This window comes from Scomber japonicus, chromosome 10 (assembly GCF_027409825.1).
Source record: "Scomber japonicus isolate fScoJap1 chromosome 10, fScoJap1.pri, whole genome shotgun sequence".
Lineage (NCBI taxonomy): Eukaryota > Metazoa > Chordata > Actinopteri > Scombriformes > Scombridae > Scomber > Scomber japonicus.
In genome coordinates, this window is record NC_070587.1 from 21,543,804 (window position 1) to 21,560,605 (window position 16,802).

Genomic DNA, 16,802 nt, shown 5'->3' on the forward strand with positions numbered 1-16,802 from the left:
CTGGGTCTCAAGGCGCTATTCCGGCTCTATCTCATGTCACCGTTCTGGCTGTTGTTCAATTCTCACATTGGCTCCCGTTCAGCCTCCATTCTGGCTACGGTTCAAGCTCCACAGTGGCTGTGTTTCGGGGGGCTTCATTGTGGCTCTGTTTCAGTAAAGCACCCCCCCCACACACACACACATACACACACACCCCTTCGCCTTCTCCCTCTTTCAGTTTCAGCACCCCAGGTAGCTGGCCTCCTGCCCGGTCTGCAGATCAGTGCGAGATCCAGGCTCAGGCCTTTTGTTTGGGGTGGCATTTTGCCTTTGTTTTCCCATCTCGCCTGTAATCTAAACACCCAAAACATCTCATGCTTGACAAATCGGCCCTGAGACGAGGGAGCAGCGGAAGACAAACGGCTGGAAGCAGTTCAACCCCAGGCAGGACTGATGGTGTCCGACTGGGCCTGACCTCCCAAAGGTTAAAGACACGTTCACTTACAAAGCAATCAATTACCCAGACTGTGTGGGCGCTTTTAACCAACCTCCCCTCCCGCTTTCCACACTGCTGGCGTTATTGATGAGGGTCCCAGTGTACAGCACACTCCAACCTGGAGTGTGTATTACATTTCACAATTGAAATAACTCTCAGATTCCTGGTATTACCGCCTACCTGAGCCTCTCTGCTGCTTTATATCGTCTTCCTCCCCTCCCTCCTCCTTCCTGCCACCCTCCCTCTCTCTCTCTCTCTCTTCTCTGCAGGTTGTTGTAGCAGGTTTATTCTGGTAGTTGGGCTCTGTGGGCCCCGGCAGGCCCCTCAGCTGTTCCGCTGGGTTTGTAATTACCATTTCATTAAGAATGACAGTTTCGGGGGTTGAAGCACCATTTCATCCGAGTCTCGTGGGGAAGGCGCTTGCCAAATTTCCAGCGTGAGTGGCAATTATCTCTCTTCGTGTCTGCAATTCACCATTTTGTACTTAGTGGCTTGACAACGGCTAGGAACATTTTGTTGGTAATAATAGGTCTGGGATATTTACACTGTAGCCCACTCAAGCTTAGCTCTGTGAACCGACTGATATAAGCTACCAGACGAGATAGAGACAAACTAGAGGAAATACAACAGAGATGAACACTAAGATACTTCTGTGTGTGCATATTATAGAGTGTTATCTCAATATCGTTTCAGTAAAGCTGTGCAAAGGTTTGATTGTGAGGTTCAGTTTATAGTATGAAGATCACCTGGGTCTGATGTTGTTATTTTGGAGTTTTATCATCATGTGGTTTTGTAATGTATTTTTGCTTTTTAGAATGATTCTCTCTTGGCCAATTAGCAAAAATGACTCTCAATCACATTTGAGTAACTTGACAGCTATGATAAACTGAAGCATTACAATGTGTTAAAATACAACGTGTATTATAATACACTTGCCAAGAGACTTTCAGCAGTCAGTTCAAACTTTACTGTGTACTCAGTGGAAATGTACAGTAATTACAGCAGCAGAAATCAAGCCACTTTACTTATAAACATCTGTCATTTTCATATGATTTGCATGACCTTCATTCTCTTTGAATGCCAACATTTTAATAATTGCTTTCTCTCGCCTTCTAATGTACAGCTTGTACTGATGTTCATAATTTATATGTGTGCCACGGTTAAATACAAATGTGGATAGGTTAAAAAATGTTTCAAGCCTGTCTAGAAACAACACTCACATGCTCACACTGTATGTACTGTACACTGTAAGAGTTACTGGTGACTGTACTCATTCCTTCATTCCATACTGGCCCTGAAGTGATCTCTTCCTACAGAGGGGTAACTCTAGTGTAAGAGATGTGGGACAAAATCCACAGTCCTCCTCACTCTGTTAAAATGTGTTTTAAAGTTCAGCTGGAGCTAATATGAAGCTTCAGCAGTATGAAATAGATTAATAAAGTTTGTATCTTAGAAAGTTGTAATGTTCAGAGTAAAATTCCACTCTTTGTTGGCCTGTCATCCTGTGAGTGTCATACTTTATGGTATAGTAACACATATTTGAATATTATCTCGTGCTTGTAGGTTATTTACCTTCTTGACCAAATACCTTGAAATCTGTCATATACGCCAAAAAAGGCTCACTAGAACTCACAGGAGTATGTACATCCTGTACTACAGTATAATAGGGGATCAATCTTGTTATTAAGTGAATATGAATCAGGTATCATTGTATTTACTGTGGTTACTTCATGTTTCATTCCAACCACAAACTAACCACAGCTCGGTCCACTTGCAGGAGGACTGTGAGACTGAGTAAACACAAAGTAAGCAGGTGAAAAGTGGAGACAACCCAAAAAGGATACAGGATAGCTCCCATTGGCCCTGCAACTACTGCAATAACAGGGCTTTATTTGAGTTGTAGTCCACAGAGGGAATTCATTGAATATCTGGGACATTTACAAACAAGGTACTTTAGTGTGAATATAACAAAGTATTTACCAGCTTGTTTCCCACCCTCATGGCATCTGTGATGGAAACAAGATAAACTATTTCCATCTTACAGTACACATATACTTATATTCACTTGTTAAAAATGACTAAATTAAATGAGTCGTCATGCTTAAAACACTTTTTTCTACATTTTAGTGCAATTTCTTTATTTTTTTCCTGGGCTGTTTCCTTGGTGAGCCTCAGTGGAGGGATTTTGTTGCACAGAGATTGCATTTTAGACATAAAACAACTGCTGAAGCTTTGGTAGTGTGACTGAGAACATTTCTGTAATAGAACAAGGACTGTGGACTCTGTCCCCAATCTCTTCCTGTGTATTCTCTCTAGGAAAAGATCAATATGGACAGGAGGCATGAGTACAGCCACCAATAAATCTTTCAAACTACATATGGACAGATGAGTTTTGTATTAAGTTAAACTCAAAAATTAAATGTTTATCTTTGTAAATGTTTTTGTAATTGAGCGTGTGCAGAGAATGGGAGACAGGAAGTGAATGAGCCACTTAAGCGCGTGTATCCGTCTTTACTTACTCCTCTCTCTTAAGAGCGAAAAAAATAAATAAATGGCAGGCATCGGCTGTGTTGAGTTATAGTGACATGACAAGGCGATGTCTATTGCAAGTGACGGCTGCAGCTCTTTTAATTGCATGTCTGCGTTGAATGATGGGACACTTAATTCCTACACATTCCACACAATTGCTTTTCACACTGGCATGGGCCTGGGCAGGAGGCGGAGGCTTTCTGTGGCCATATGAAGAAGGAGGCAGAGTCCTGGGCTGAACCGTCGTGAGATTCCCACCTCATCCCTGCACCAGACTGGCTGCTATACTGTACTAAGGCTGCAGACGGGCGCATGAAGCAGCACGATTAATGAAACACTTTCTCCAACACCACATACGTACACCATACACACACACATGCATATGAGTGGGATGGAGTAAGATTTAATTTTGACTTTAGTCTCTTTAACACGTGCCCAGATTTATCAGTGAACACACACATCGGTAGTGTCTCACTTGCACACAGAAACACATACGATTACACACACGCACACGCTCATGCATGGTCTCACAGGTACTGTACGCACAGATACGACATGTATGCACACACTGAGATACTCATATATATTCTCTGCAATGCACACACATGCACACACACAGTCAGCTGAGTAAAGTGTGTTGACAGCTCATGGTAGCACCATCAGGCTCCCTGCTGTCCTGTGAATGGGTTACTTCTCCTTCATGTCTCTTACCGCTCTGTCACATCGCCTGTTTTTCGTTGAGCATGGAGTAATAATAGTGTTGTTACAGTAGGTGTACAGTGCAGTGACTCTCTTACCCTTGCTGTCACCATACTGGATACTCAATGGTTACGAGGCTAAAAGGTGATTGGTGAAGTGTTAAAACCTCACGCACTTCACCATTGTGTCTTTTAAACTTGGGTGTCAGTGTTGCGCCTCTATGTTCTCAGGCTTTTACATCTTGAAAGGTGTTCTACGTCAGAGTCGTCAAATTCTCAATCCACGCAAACTGGCCACAAATTACCACCTGATCATGAGGAGATGTGCGGTTGTGAGATCTGATTATAATAATCGGCGATTCCATAAGGCTTCTCTTTCTCCTCCATTTGTGGCTACGTTTCATTCACAAAAATGTCACTCAAAAGAAGAGAAGAAAAAAAAAGTATTACTAACAGCTGTCAACATGTGTGATCATCACAGAGGCGTACCGTGACAGAAATAAAGAGGAATGCTTTGATATGAAGCTACTGTGGATGTGGTTGATGGAAGACGTCCGTGACTTGGATAGGAGGCAGTCAAGGGGAGGTGATAGTGCTAGATGAATACAGTAGGAGAATACACAGAGAATACAGTAGGGGATATGTGAAGTCATCCTGGCTGAAACATTCTGGTTTTACCCACTTTATTTTATAATGGCTTTATCTTATTATTTATTTATTATATTTTATGAATCGTTTATTATCTTCTATTTTATTTGGGTATCCTGAATTTTTACATTTTCATCCTACCTCTGGTGTTTCCTCATTGCAGATTCATGAGAGTTATTTAGCGTTTTTATTTATTTCTTTTGTTGTAAATAAGTGAATAACGTGCAACAAAGGTCCCTGGTCGAACATGAACTGGGGACCATGCGGTTCATGGTTAATGTTTTAACCACTTAGCCAAAAGGATATAATTTATCCCAGCTGAGACATTACAATTCTTAAGCTGAACAATGTATTGTCTTGCCTGATCTATCTGTAGATGACCAATATGACCATGCCTGGATTCCTCAAGAGAAAAACCTAAATATGAGAAACTTGGTGAATGTCACATGTTCTTTCTTCAATATATTTGTACAAGTTGTTCTTGCATGAAGCTCATTTTTTTGCATTAAAAATGGTTGATACTTGTCAGGTTCCTTACTTTTTGATTCAAGCACTTGCAGCTTTGGAGGTGTTTCTGCACTTGTTAGTCAAACTGTTTGCTTATTACTGAGAAATCACACTGACACTGATTTTAAGAACTGTTAATGTAAAAAAGTTCACATGAAACAGATTTTGGGGGAAACTATCATTAAAATTCATCTGCATCTATAAAAATGTTGTGACTTGAAACATACAGAATGGCATCAAAAGAATTAGCTAATGGTAGAATGAATTCAAATGTGTTATTGGCCTTAGCTGCAGTAGATGAATTGTCAGCTCCAAGATCTGCCAGGAGTACTGTTCATTGATGTGACCCTGAAAATACCCTGGCCCCCACAGACCCCAACAGGCCACTGTGCATGCAGAATGAGGAGAGAGAGAGAGCGAGAGAGAGAGAGAGACATATAGTATTATATGGATAAAGACAGAGATTGCTGGTGCATTTAGCAGTCAGCCCTCGTTTAAGGGAAGCCCTTAATGGCTTTAATTGATCTTTATTAGCTTCAATTAGAGAGGGACACTGGGGGGAAAACAAGGTTGTGATCCCTGCAGACAGATCAGAAGAGGTGAGCAGGGCCAGGAAGGAACAAAGACACAGATAAACAAAGATGCCCACAGTGTGTTACAGCTGAAGTAAAAACAGTTAACATGAGTCATATGAGTGGTGAAACATTGCTCTACAATACCGTCACCTTATCTTATGGCATATTGACCATTATTAGTGTATTATGATATGTTTGTAGGCATTTATATCATCTCTATACTAAAGAACTTGTAATGAATGTCATAAACATCAGACAAGACTACAGCTGGCTTTTCCCTCAAAGATGCCACAGAAGGTATCTCAATATATCAAAATAAAGGGGAAATGGGTACTACGAAGGAAAAATGAATCAGGTATTATTTCATATAATGTGGTTAGTTCATGTTGTTAGTTTAAACTAACCGATATAATTTCTTTAGGAAAAACAGTGACAAACTCACTTACTCTGTGTTTTTGTAGTAAAAGCAGCTTCACTACTGCTGTGTAGTTTACCTGTGTTTTGTCAGCAATATGCAATCACTGTATTTACAGATATTAAAGTGGACCTATATTAAAGTGCTCATTTCCAGCTCTATATTTTTATTCTGGGACTCCACTAGTGTAGCTTTGCATGATTCATAGTTTAAAAAACCCTCCTTCTTTACATAGCCCCTCAGTTCAGCCTCTGTTTCATAACAGGCTGTTTTAGCTCCTGTCTGTTTAATGCCCCCCTCCTGATGAGCCCACTGATTGGCCAGCTTTCTGGAAGCCTGCAGCTGTATCAGATTTGTGTTAAGTTACAGCTGATGCAAATACAACACACCATGCTTTACAGCTTCATATTAAAAGCTTTTAAATGACTAAAAAGCGGAATACTTTTACTGTGAAGAATTTACAGGAAATTAAACATGTTCCTTGTCGAATTATCAGAGTTTTGTTTGCGGTGATAAAAAATGGTCAACACAACAATATCTGGAAATATTTAAAGTTCTTGGTTGAGCAGATTAATAATGCAGGGAGGAATAGTAGAAGCAGAAACAGCCACAGTGATGATGATGTTTGATGAAGAACTGCAGTGACCAGAACACCTTCAACAGGTAAACTACTTATTTTACTTGCCGTCCTGTGTAATGGAGTCACGGCTTGGCCAATACAGATATACAGATGACCCACTGATAAACTATTTTTCGGATTTGGTAAATAAAACTTTGTATCTTTGTTTATTTTCATTTCACCGATATTGTACATTCAAATTCAGGGTAAAACCATTTTGTCTATTTTTATTTATTTTTAACTCTGATTGCTGCCCCTGGATCATTTAAATTCTTAATAATTGTTATAAATAGGATTGTACAAATAAATGTAAGACATAAAGATTTCAGTCCAGATAAACCAAATACAGCCATTCCAGTGCTGAAGTGAAAATCTCTCTCTCCCCCCAACCTCAACCCTCCAGTCCTCTCATCCACCCCACCATCCATCCCTTCCTCTCCCCAGCGCTGTGTTTGTGTTTCTAGGGGGATCCGGCTGACCCCTGACCCCCGGCTAATGAGAGCGATAACGAGGATTAAAAGGGGGTGACTGGAAGGTGTGTGAGAGTGGGGTTTAAACAATTACACTGGGCTGCCAACATGCCTTTCTTCATGACTCAGGAAATTACAGTCTTCCTCTCTCTCTCCCCCCGCACTCTTTCAGCCGCACACAAAAGAAAGGGCTTATGGAAAATAATAAATTATCTTGGGGCCACGTTAACTTGGATGTAAATCGCCGGGCAATTATGTTTTAATAGCCCTTTAAGAGAATGAGTAATTGGGTTGACACTACTGGGGTTGATCAGGCTCACCCATCTCTCTCCCTTTGTGCCCACTGGAAGCGAGCCGTGGGTCTGTGTGTCGGTCAGCCAGCAGCATGAGTGTATGGGAGTGAGTTAGTTAGCCTGTGAAACACTGTAACAGTGATATCAGGGAATCTGGATGACTATCCTCATGCTAAAATTAGACCTTTACTGTGGTAAGAAAAGCAATGTCTGTAGTTTTTTTGAATTCTCTTTCTTTGGTGCTTATCACTTATTGCACTGCTTAGAGCTCACCTGATTCATTTTTCTTCTCCTGAATGAGTCTTTGTTTTAATGGGTAGTGCTCTTAGCTTTGTCTCATCAGTCATCATGGCTGTCTGTGCTCTCTTTACCAGTCAATTCTTTATCTGCTTATGTCAAAGAAAAGATCTGCTTTAGATAAATAGCATGGGTGTAATGCAAAGCTGCAGTTGCTGCAATCCTTATCTGTATTTGGATGTCCACCTGAAGTGCCTGAATTCTTCATGGTGATGCAACATGTCATCCAGTGCAGCAGTGCGGTTACTTGACGTATTTAAAAGTTTTGGACAACAACAGAGATCTATGGCACAGAGGAATACAATATCAGGCTTTGGATGCAGTGAAGTAGATCAAGTTATTGTTGGTTTGACTCTGCACTTGAGATTTGTTGACTGTAAGAAAAATACAGAAAATCGCCTTTTCCTTTAAATTCTGTGTTCTTTCTTTAGTGCTCAGTTATTGCAAAGATGCTTTTGAATTGTGTGTTATTTTTTCTCCTGATTAAGTCCTTTCATTTATCTTGCAGTGCACAGCAAATCTGGTGAGACCAAATGAAAGCTTATTAAGGATAGACATAGCTGAATATCTGAATATCCAACGGTGTCTGTGCTTTTAGTCCACGTGTTTACATTCTGACAGATATGCATAATAGAAAATCATCCTGCTGTGACTACAAGCATTTACTGTTCATACTTGTACAGACAACAATCTAGATTTATGGACATTTCATATACAGATGAAGACCCTACCAGCAATAGAAAGACCGTAAATGACATCTGTGTGCTTTCATTCAGAGGAAATGGTGTTTTGTTTGTGGCAATTTGTGTCAGTCAGGTGAAAAAAAAACCTTGAATATCACTGCAAAAATTTGGACACACTTCATATCTGTTTACAGCACATTATCTTTTCATATCTGTGTAATGTGTTCACATTTGGTTACACGCCTAATAAATAGGAGGTTAAAAAAATATCAATTTATAATAAACCAGTTGTTTTATATCATTGTTTTCTTCCTTTCTGATATAACAAGTGTGAATGATTGTGTATAAATCATGTGTGTGTGTGTGTCTGCATGAAACAGAGGTGAGCAGGACCCTGGCAAGCTCCCTTTGACCTCTGACCTCTGTCTCAGACGGTGACCTGAGGGTGATGTGTGACTTGATTTGGTCGCCATGGGAGGGGAAAGAAAGCAGGATCGATGCGAGGAGGGAAGAGATCACAACAGGCCAAACCTGGAGAGCTAAAATCCACCAAATGAGACTGGAACAACCCAAACAGTAGGGGGAGGAGGAGGGTGAGGAGGAGGAAGAGGAGAGGGGGGGAAAAAAAGGTTGAAAAAAGCAGAAAAATGTGATACAGATCTGAGGCTGGACCGAGTCTGACACGCAACAAGGAAATAATCAAAATCCTTGGCAGGATCTCGGACTTTACAGCAAGGAACAAGCAAATGGTGGGATAAACCCATATTTATCTCTTCTTTCTTTCATCTCAGGAGGAAGACAAACGGGGTAAGAAATTGATCAGATGAGCATCTGTTAGGCTTGGCAACAGTCACAAGTCTGCAGAGACGGTTTTTAAACCCCATTTTTCAATCTCATCTCCATTACTGTCACTGCTGTACAGGCACTTAAAGGACTATTCCGCAGTAAAAAAAAGCAGAAAAAATGGCTATGTATGCAAATGTAGGCTACTGCACCTCACTTTCTTTACCCTGTTAGTGTTTCCTGTAACATAAAGGTTCCACTATTCCCCTCCAGCTTGACACAGACAATTTGTGCAGTGAGTTTCTACAGGAGTAATGGAGTAAAAGAGTCAGAATTTTTCTGCTTTGATGATGCCTCTTTTTATTTAAAAATTGAAGGGCTATCTATATCTTATAGTGACACATCCTTAGTATATGCCCTTTACTGAAACTTAATGGAGGTCAACTAATATCAGTTCTTGAAGACCAATACTAAAACGTCTAATTACTGAAATGTTTATTATTTCTCTATGCATTTATTATTTAATAAGTATTAATCTGTCTGACTTCCCAGGAAGTTCAGTTGCTTTCTTATAGTAATCAGACCCTCACAGTTTTAAAAATGCATCCTCTACTCACACAGCAGAGTGAGTCAAGGAAGGAGTTTTAAACAAAATAAGCTAAGTATATATGTGTGGGTGTGGTCACATTGCTACATGTTACATAAAGATGATGAAATATGCTCAGTTTAAATTAGATACGGTGAAGAAAATAGAATTACACCCTTCATGTTATAAAGCAAATCTATTAGAAATAAGCAGATATTTGATTGTCTACCGCAGTGTATTGCTGGTTGATGTTGTTTTGCCATGGCTGAAACATGAATCCAGGTTGAATTATTATTTCATGACAGTTCTGGGTTGTTTTGCTTTTCTTTTGCCAGAACTCTCTGGGTCAGGACCCCTGCTGTGCTGAAAAAGTGGTGTCTGATAAGAATGAGAGCGATGTGGGTTTTTTTTTGCCAAATAAAACATGTGCTATGAAACACGCATTTATAACTATTACAAGCATCTGTTTGAGTCTATACATACATTGACTTTGTGTATCTACTGTATATTTTCACTTGTGTTCAGTCTCAGTGTTGCCAGATTTGGCAGGTTTTCCCCTCACTTCGGGCTACTTTTAATATAATTGGGCGGTTTGTAGGTTTCCACTGATGAAAAGTTAAAAGGCTATATTCCAATAAACTATCTCCTCCTCTCATCCGAGTAGATTGAGATTGACAGAATGCTGAGTTCAGCCGGCTTGGCTCGACACACGATGAATGATAACCGATGTCCGCCAAAATCCAAATGTCATTTCAGTTTAAAACAACTAAGTTGAAACATTTTCTCTATTTCAATCAGTATTCTGTCTTAGTTCTGTGATGAAACACTTTTTTCAACTTTTCACCTTTAACAAGATTTATTTTACACATGCTTTATTATTGTGAACTAATTATACCTAAAGATCCTGCCCAGCCATGTGTAAAGAAATATAAAATACTCTGCTTGGAACAATAATGTGTGTCTGATTGGTTTTTTGTTGTTTTCCCCCAATTTTAAAATCCTTAAAATGGCATCTCCTTCTTTGTCACTGAAAAAACACAACAGAATCTATGAATATGCAAATATGTTGGGTTCAGAGGTTTAACTGCGGGACACAAGATGTCTCCCACTTCACTGAAAAGTCCTGAAAAGCTTCAGGTTTCCTCATCACACTTGTGTAAGTTGTACCACAATTAGCCTCTAAACTAGTTGTGATGTCACAAATGATGCTGCTACTTTCAGATGAAAGTAGAAAATGTAGGTTGAAAGTAGAAATGGTGAAAACAACCTTCTAGTGTCAAACTCTCACATACATCATTCTGCACAGTGAAGAGCAAACATCCAACTGTAGAGACAAGGAGAAAACATTTGTGTGGAGCGGGACTTTGACGTAGTTGTGTAACGTTGAAGGAATATTACTCTATGTCTCTACAACAGCATTATGCATCATAGGATGTCAGGGACTGCTTTCAAATTAAGACAACATTTGAAATATATTATTGACTACACGAGTGAAAAGATTTAATAATGCACACAGTTGTTTATTTCATAGACTACGGAGCACCTGAGGATATCCACCTGTATCTTTCTCAGTATGTTAGTATGTCTCTGTGTATTCTTCTTTCTCTACTTCCCATCCTCTCTGTGTTCCCCACTGAGGCTCTTTTATTCCCTCCTGAGCGGCTCTGTCACCCATGTCGCCGGGGGACAAGGAGAACGTGGCGTTTTCCCCGGATCAAAAATTTACGAGCAATTAAAAGTCGGCTGACGCCCGGCATCCATCAGCCCTGCGTGCTGCTGCCAGCCTGGGTGAGGGGGACTCGCAGTAAACCACAGGCTATATACTTTTATATCTGTTTTCCCTCCAAAGAGGGAAGGTTATGACAAAATTATGTTTTACTGTCCGCGGTTTCTAGCGCGATGTAGACATCTTTCATGGAACAGGCTCGTTGGAGGTCAGAGCCCCTGGAAGGGAGGCAGAGAAGGAGAAATATGTGAGTGTTAAAAGTGTGTGTTGTGTTTATGATAGGTGACACAAGCCTTTAACACAATAGGAATAACATAGTATCTGCCCCTCTGGTCTATCAGTTACTGAGGGAAGAGTGACCTAATTACCCTGTTGTTTATTACTGCAGGGCTCTGATTTATTTCCCTTTGCTGATGTAATTTCAACACTGAGTCTTCCTCTTCAATAAAGGCAGCAGAACACATTCCTCTAAATATGCTGTTAATGTATACAATTGAGTTTGAATACACACACACAAACACACGCACACGCATGCACAATGATCCATTGCGGCACACCTAATACACAAAAAAGCACGCAAACCCTCATACATCAACGCAGTCACTCTTTCACTTTTTCTGGCTCCTCACGACAGGCCCAGACTCATTTGCATCCTTAATTGTGTTGTAATGTACTTTTAATTCGAAAATGGAGGCAATTAATTATTTTGATATGGAACAAAATGCGGCAAATGTAAACATTCTAATAGTTCTCTGTGAGCAGAGTATCGTTTTTCAAAAGAGGGATTGAATCTCATCTCATTTTTTAATGCCAAACCAGTTTTTTTTCTTCTTTTTTTAAGATACCATTGCTTGCACACCACTCATGCATTCTCCTTGATATTCACTTTGTCTTTGCAGAGAGGGCAGCGTTTCTTTGATCTACCCCTCCGATGTTATTTTCTATCTAAATCTCCCACAGGATAATTACTGTAGTTTCACCTATGCTATCAGAAGAGATTAAATGAAATTAAGCCTGTTTGGACGTTCTGCTTCTTCTCTGTACGTCATCCCTCCGGTGCAAGCCGTGAACACCAGACTATCCACCTCTTTCTATTTCTGGGTCAGAGAGGCTTCAAGTGGAGATGTGAATCGCAGATTCATTTTTTTTTCTTCTTCCCTTTCCTCCGCCGACCATGTGATCAATAGGTGTCAGTGTTCAAAGGATACAGTGCAACGCCGGAGGAGAGGAGAGGAGAGGAGAAGAGAGGGTGTTCCATTTGTATAGGCCGTGGAAAAACTGACACTTTCACTCCCTCAACCTGATAAACTCTCCGCAGAGAGGAACAGGATGGATGCGTGTTATTTTTTCCCTCTTTTCACCCATCTCAATCACCTTTTCTCCCTCATTCCCTTTCTCTCTCCTTTCTCTCTGTCACACACGCAGAAATTCACAAATATTCTGTCGTCTTATATCTCCATCCCCCACCCCACCCAACCACCACCACCACCACCGTCCCTCAGACCCCTATCTCTTTCACTCTCTCTCCTCTGATTCTCTTGAGGGTGCTGGGAGCTCGCTGACATCACAGCCGGCCTGGCAACAGCCTATAAATTATGAGTGACAAGTCTTTGGACCAATAAAAGCACCACCATATTTCATGCACAGTAAATCTGATTGCAGATTGCTCTGGCGTGTGGCGGCTGACATGTTTATTGTTGCCGTGGCGGTGGGAGCTGAGGTGGTGGGAGTGTGTGTGTGTGTGTGTGTGTGGGGTGGGGGTGGGGGGTGGTCGCTCCCTGACATCACAGTTTCTAAAGCTCCCGGTCTATATGGAGGTCAAACAGATGGAAACTCTGGGATGCGGGCAACTCCATCCACCCACTAAACAACCCCCCAAATCCCCAAACACACATACACACCAATGCCAACGCACCAAACGTCTATAAGGAAGCTATTTTTCCTTCAGCTTTTACAAAGCCATGCAGCTCCTGCTTCCAATGCAACCATCTGCTCCCAATCCACACATGCTGCCCATGAAACTTTTAAAGAGTTAATACTCAGTATTCCATCTTTTTTACAAATGTTAACTTTGAAAGAAAAAAAATAATGTTCCTTTTCTACCATTAACATGGGCACTGATTTGGGTCAGTCCCAAATACACCATCCTACTGCAGAAAATACTCACTAGAGCACCAAAGTGTTTTAATCATTGACTGAAAGTGGAGATAGACAAATGCATTGTTGGTTTTCAAAGGATTTGTTGTCAATAAGAGAAATATTCCTTGGCTTTAGAGGAAAGTGCATGATTCAAATGGTATGTTGACTTCAGTCTGATAGGAACTGAAGGATATTATTTATGAGGACAAACTGTGTGTTGTAAAAAAAGTGCATGTAAAAACCTGTAGCTTCGGTCTACAACTTTGCAGGCTGTAAAACTTCAAAGCTGTGTTTGTTGATTATATTGTTACCCAATGTGTTGTTTTGGTGGAGATATTCTAAGTAAAAAATAACTAAAAATAACTAAGTACATTCACTCAAGTACTGTGAATAAGTACAATTTTGAGGTATTTTATGCTACAGAGCTTCATACTACAGATGCAAATATTGTACTTTTTACTCCCCTACAAATGCATGTTTTATGTAAAGCACATTGAGCTGCCATTGTGTATGAAATGTGATTTATAAATATGCCTTACAACTATCTCAAAGCTTTAGTTACTAATTAGTTTTCAGATTGTACATGCCAAATATTTGATCTGTTTATTGAATATTATATATGTACTGTATATATATGTAATTTATACTCTACCATGGCCGACTACAACATTAGATTCCTGCTTATATGTTAATACATTAATATTAATGATCTGACCACATAACAATATAACAAGCTAAGGGGCCATTCTGTCTAGTAGAAAGCACATGTTGTTGATGATACAGCTGTACTTTTACTTCATTAAAATTTTGAATGTAGATAGTGATTTTGTACAAATCACTATCTTGCTTTTACTCAATTAAATTATCTGAATACTTCCTCCATCACTGTGTTAGATAGTGGTAGATATACAATGGCCATAGCAGAGTCATGTGCCTGAATTGATAAGTATACCCATACACATTTTTAAAGCATTTAACTGGTAAATGTAACTTGTGGTCAAAGCTGTTAAGCAAAAGTTACAGCGTCACCTTCATTTTTTATCTATCTTTCTTATGTAAGTTCTCTTCTCAGCACTGGTCCTGCTCTGCACTTCAAACTGAAAAAAGTCATCAGCACCATGATGTGTTTTGTGTAAGACTTTCTTGTTTGTTTGTCCATTTGTGAGTTTTAAGGGGGCATTCTTCTGTGACCAATGTTGGTTATCACCGCTCATGCTAGTCTTATTGTTCCTTTTGTGTTTTTCTCCAAATAAACTGCCAGGAACATAAAATGTGTCATTACTGGGGGAATGACCAACCACAAAGCTTTCATAAACTGGCTGAATCACTGTTAAAGGTGTAAAAAAATACATATTACTTTGATCAAACCACAAACTATCAAATAATACGACTACACTCACACAGTATACATACATATTCATATTCTATCTGTCTCTGTTCAGACTCTAAGAAAATCTAAGCTCATGTACATGCATAAAAAAACATCTCCCCTTCATCAGTAACCATGTAGAACCTAAGCATCCAGCATTATCTTTTCAATTTTCTGAAACATGGATTCTCTCATTACAGATATCATATCTAATCTTAAATGTATAGTAACAACCTCATTGACGCTAAGTGACCCTGTGCTCATTGCATTGTCTCGTCCATCCGTCCTTGCCCGTGCAATAAACCATTCTTCATAATTAGTGTGGCCGCTGCAGTATGATCAGGGCATTACAAGTCCTCTGCCACAGCCCTTAAATGGACAGATTTCAACAGATGCCCGCTGGTGTGATCAGCATCATTATATTTTAATTAATCCATTCTTCTCACAGCAACACAGTAATTACAATCTATTTTATGACACGGCATGCTGCGAAAGAAGGGATGGAAGGGAGAAATAGCAAAGGAGCAAGGGGGGGGGGGGGCAAGAATAGGGAGAGGAAGAATGGGTAAAGAAACTACAAAGAGGGGGTGAGGAGAGTGAGTTAGAGCCACGATGGAGAAATGAAATTTTAAGGTGAGTGAGACAGAGAGCAGAGGAAAAACATCACAAACGCTATGACTGATTACCGACATGTCATCGCACGGCTGACATTGTAAAAGCGTTTATACGATGTCTGGCGGAGCGGGGCTCTCACTCTCTCTCTCTCTGAGATTCATGCTTCATACATTCAGAGGGAGAAGGTCCATTTCCTCCAGCCTTTCTGTGTATAAATCAGAGCAGGTACGGACACTCAGACACGCTGTGGGTGTGATAATAACATTAGAGGATTACAATGACACTCCTCCCCGGACAAGATCACCTGTCATAAAACAGACTGCTGCTTTTTGTGGTTCAAGCACTTAACATGAGGAGAATGTCTAAGTGTGTATGTGCACATAAAAGCGATGTCTGTGTGAAATGTGGCATCTATCGTATAGGTGGAAGATAGTACTGTAAACTCTACTTTAACATGATTAATCTGAGCAAGGATGTGTAGTCCAGAAACACTCAGGGAAACTAAAGGTGATTGAAGTGAGCAAACATGAGTTATACACCTACACCTGCATGTAAGCATGATGTTTAGCAAGTATAAGGATTAGCATGCCCGCTGTCTTAGTTTAGTCTTTAGATTTGCAGGTATTTGCAGGTCATATATTCAATATTTTGGTCACCAAAATATTGGACAAAGGTTTGATTTGATGACAGTGATAGATAATAGAATCACCAAGGTTAGCATAATTCTTCTTGAGGGAAACATTTTTCAAATTTCATGGCAGACCATCCAAAAGCTGTGGAGACATTTCACTGAAATCACAGATGCAAACCTCATGGTGGTGCTGGATGAAAAGTCAGGGGTCACCAAAGTCAGCAGGATTCATTTTCTGAGCATCAGGTACCTGTTTGGATGTTTTGTTCTGTACCAAAGTGGTGGACTGACTGACAGACTAATACTGCCATCCCTGTAGCCAGGCCGCCAACATGACTAGTATTTCTGTAATCCAGATAACCCATTCAGTCCTAGTGAAAACTACTTTTGTAAATCTTCCTCTGAAGGTCTTTCATTATTGTAGCTTCAAATATGGATGTGTTGTTCTCTTTTTTAACAAGGGCTACGACAAAATGAAGAAACAGTTGATGTAAACAGGTGCATTGAAAATCTTTTGATTGCTTACTTGTGTGTAAAGTTTAGGTTTACCTAATAAAATCCAGTTAATAAATGCATTATTAAACTAATCAGTTGCTATGGGCATAATAAATTGCTCAAAATGAAAAAAAGGTTAACAAACCTTTACTCTAAGTAAGTAAGTTAAGAGGTCAAAGGTCAACACCTAGAATTGTTCACACAAGCAAAATATAAAATGTCCTGCCCTCAGATGCTGCTTGGATTGCC

At 40.1% G+C, this 16,802-nt stretch overlaps 1 protein-coding gene across 1 annotated transcript in view; it reads right to left on the reverse strand.

Moving 5' to 3' along the window:
* LOC128366865 (furin-like protease kpc-1) overlaps positions 1–16,802 on the reverse strand; it is a 162,238-nt gene that overhangs the window by 29,008 nt on the left and 116,428 nt on the right. The window lies entirely within an intron of this gene.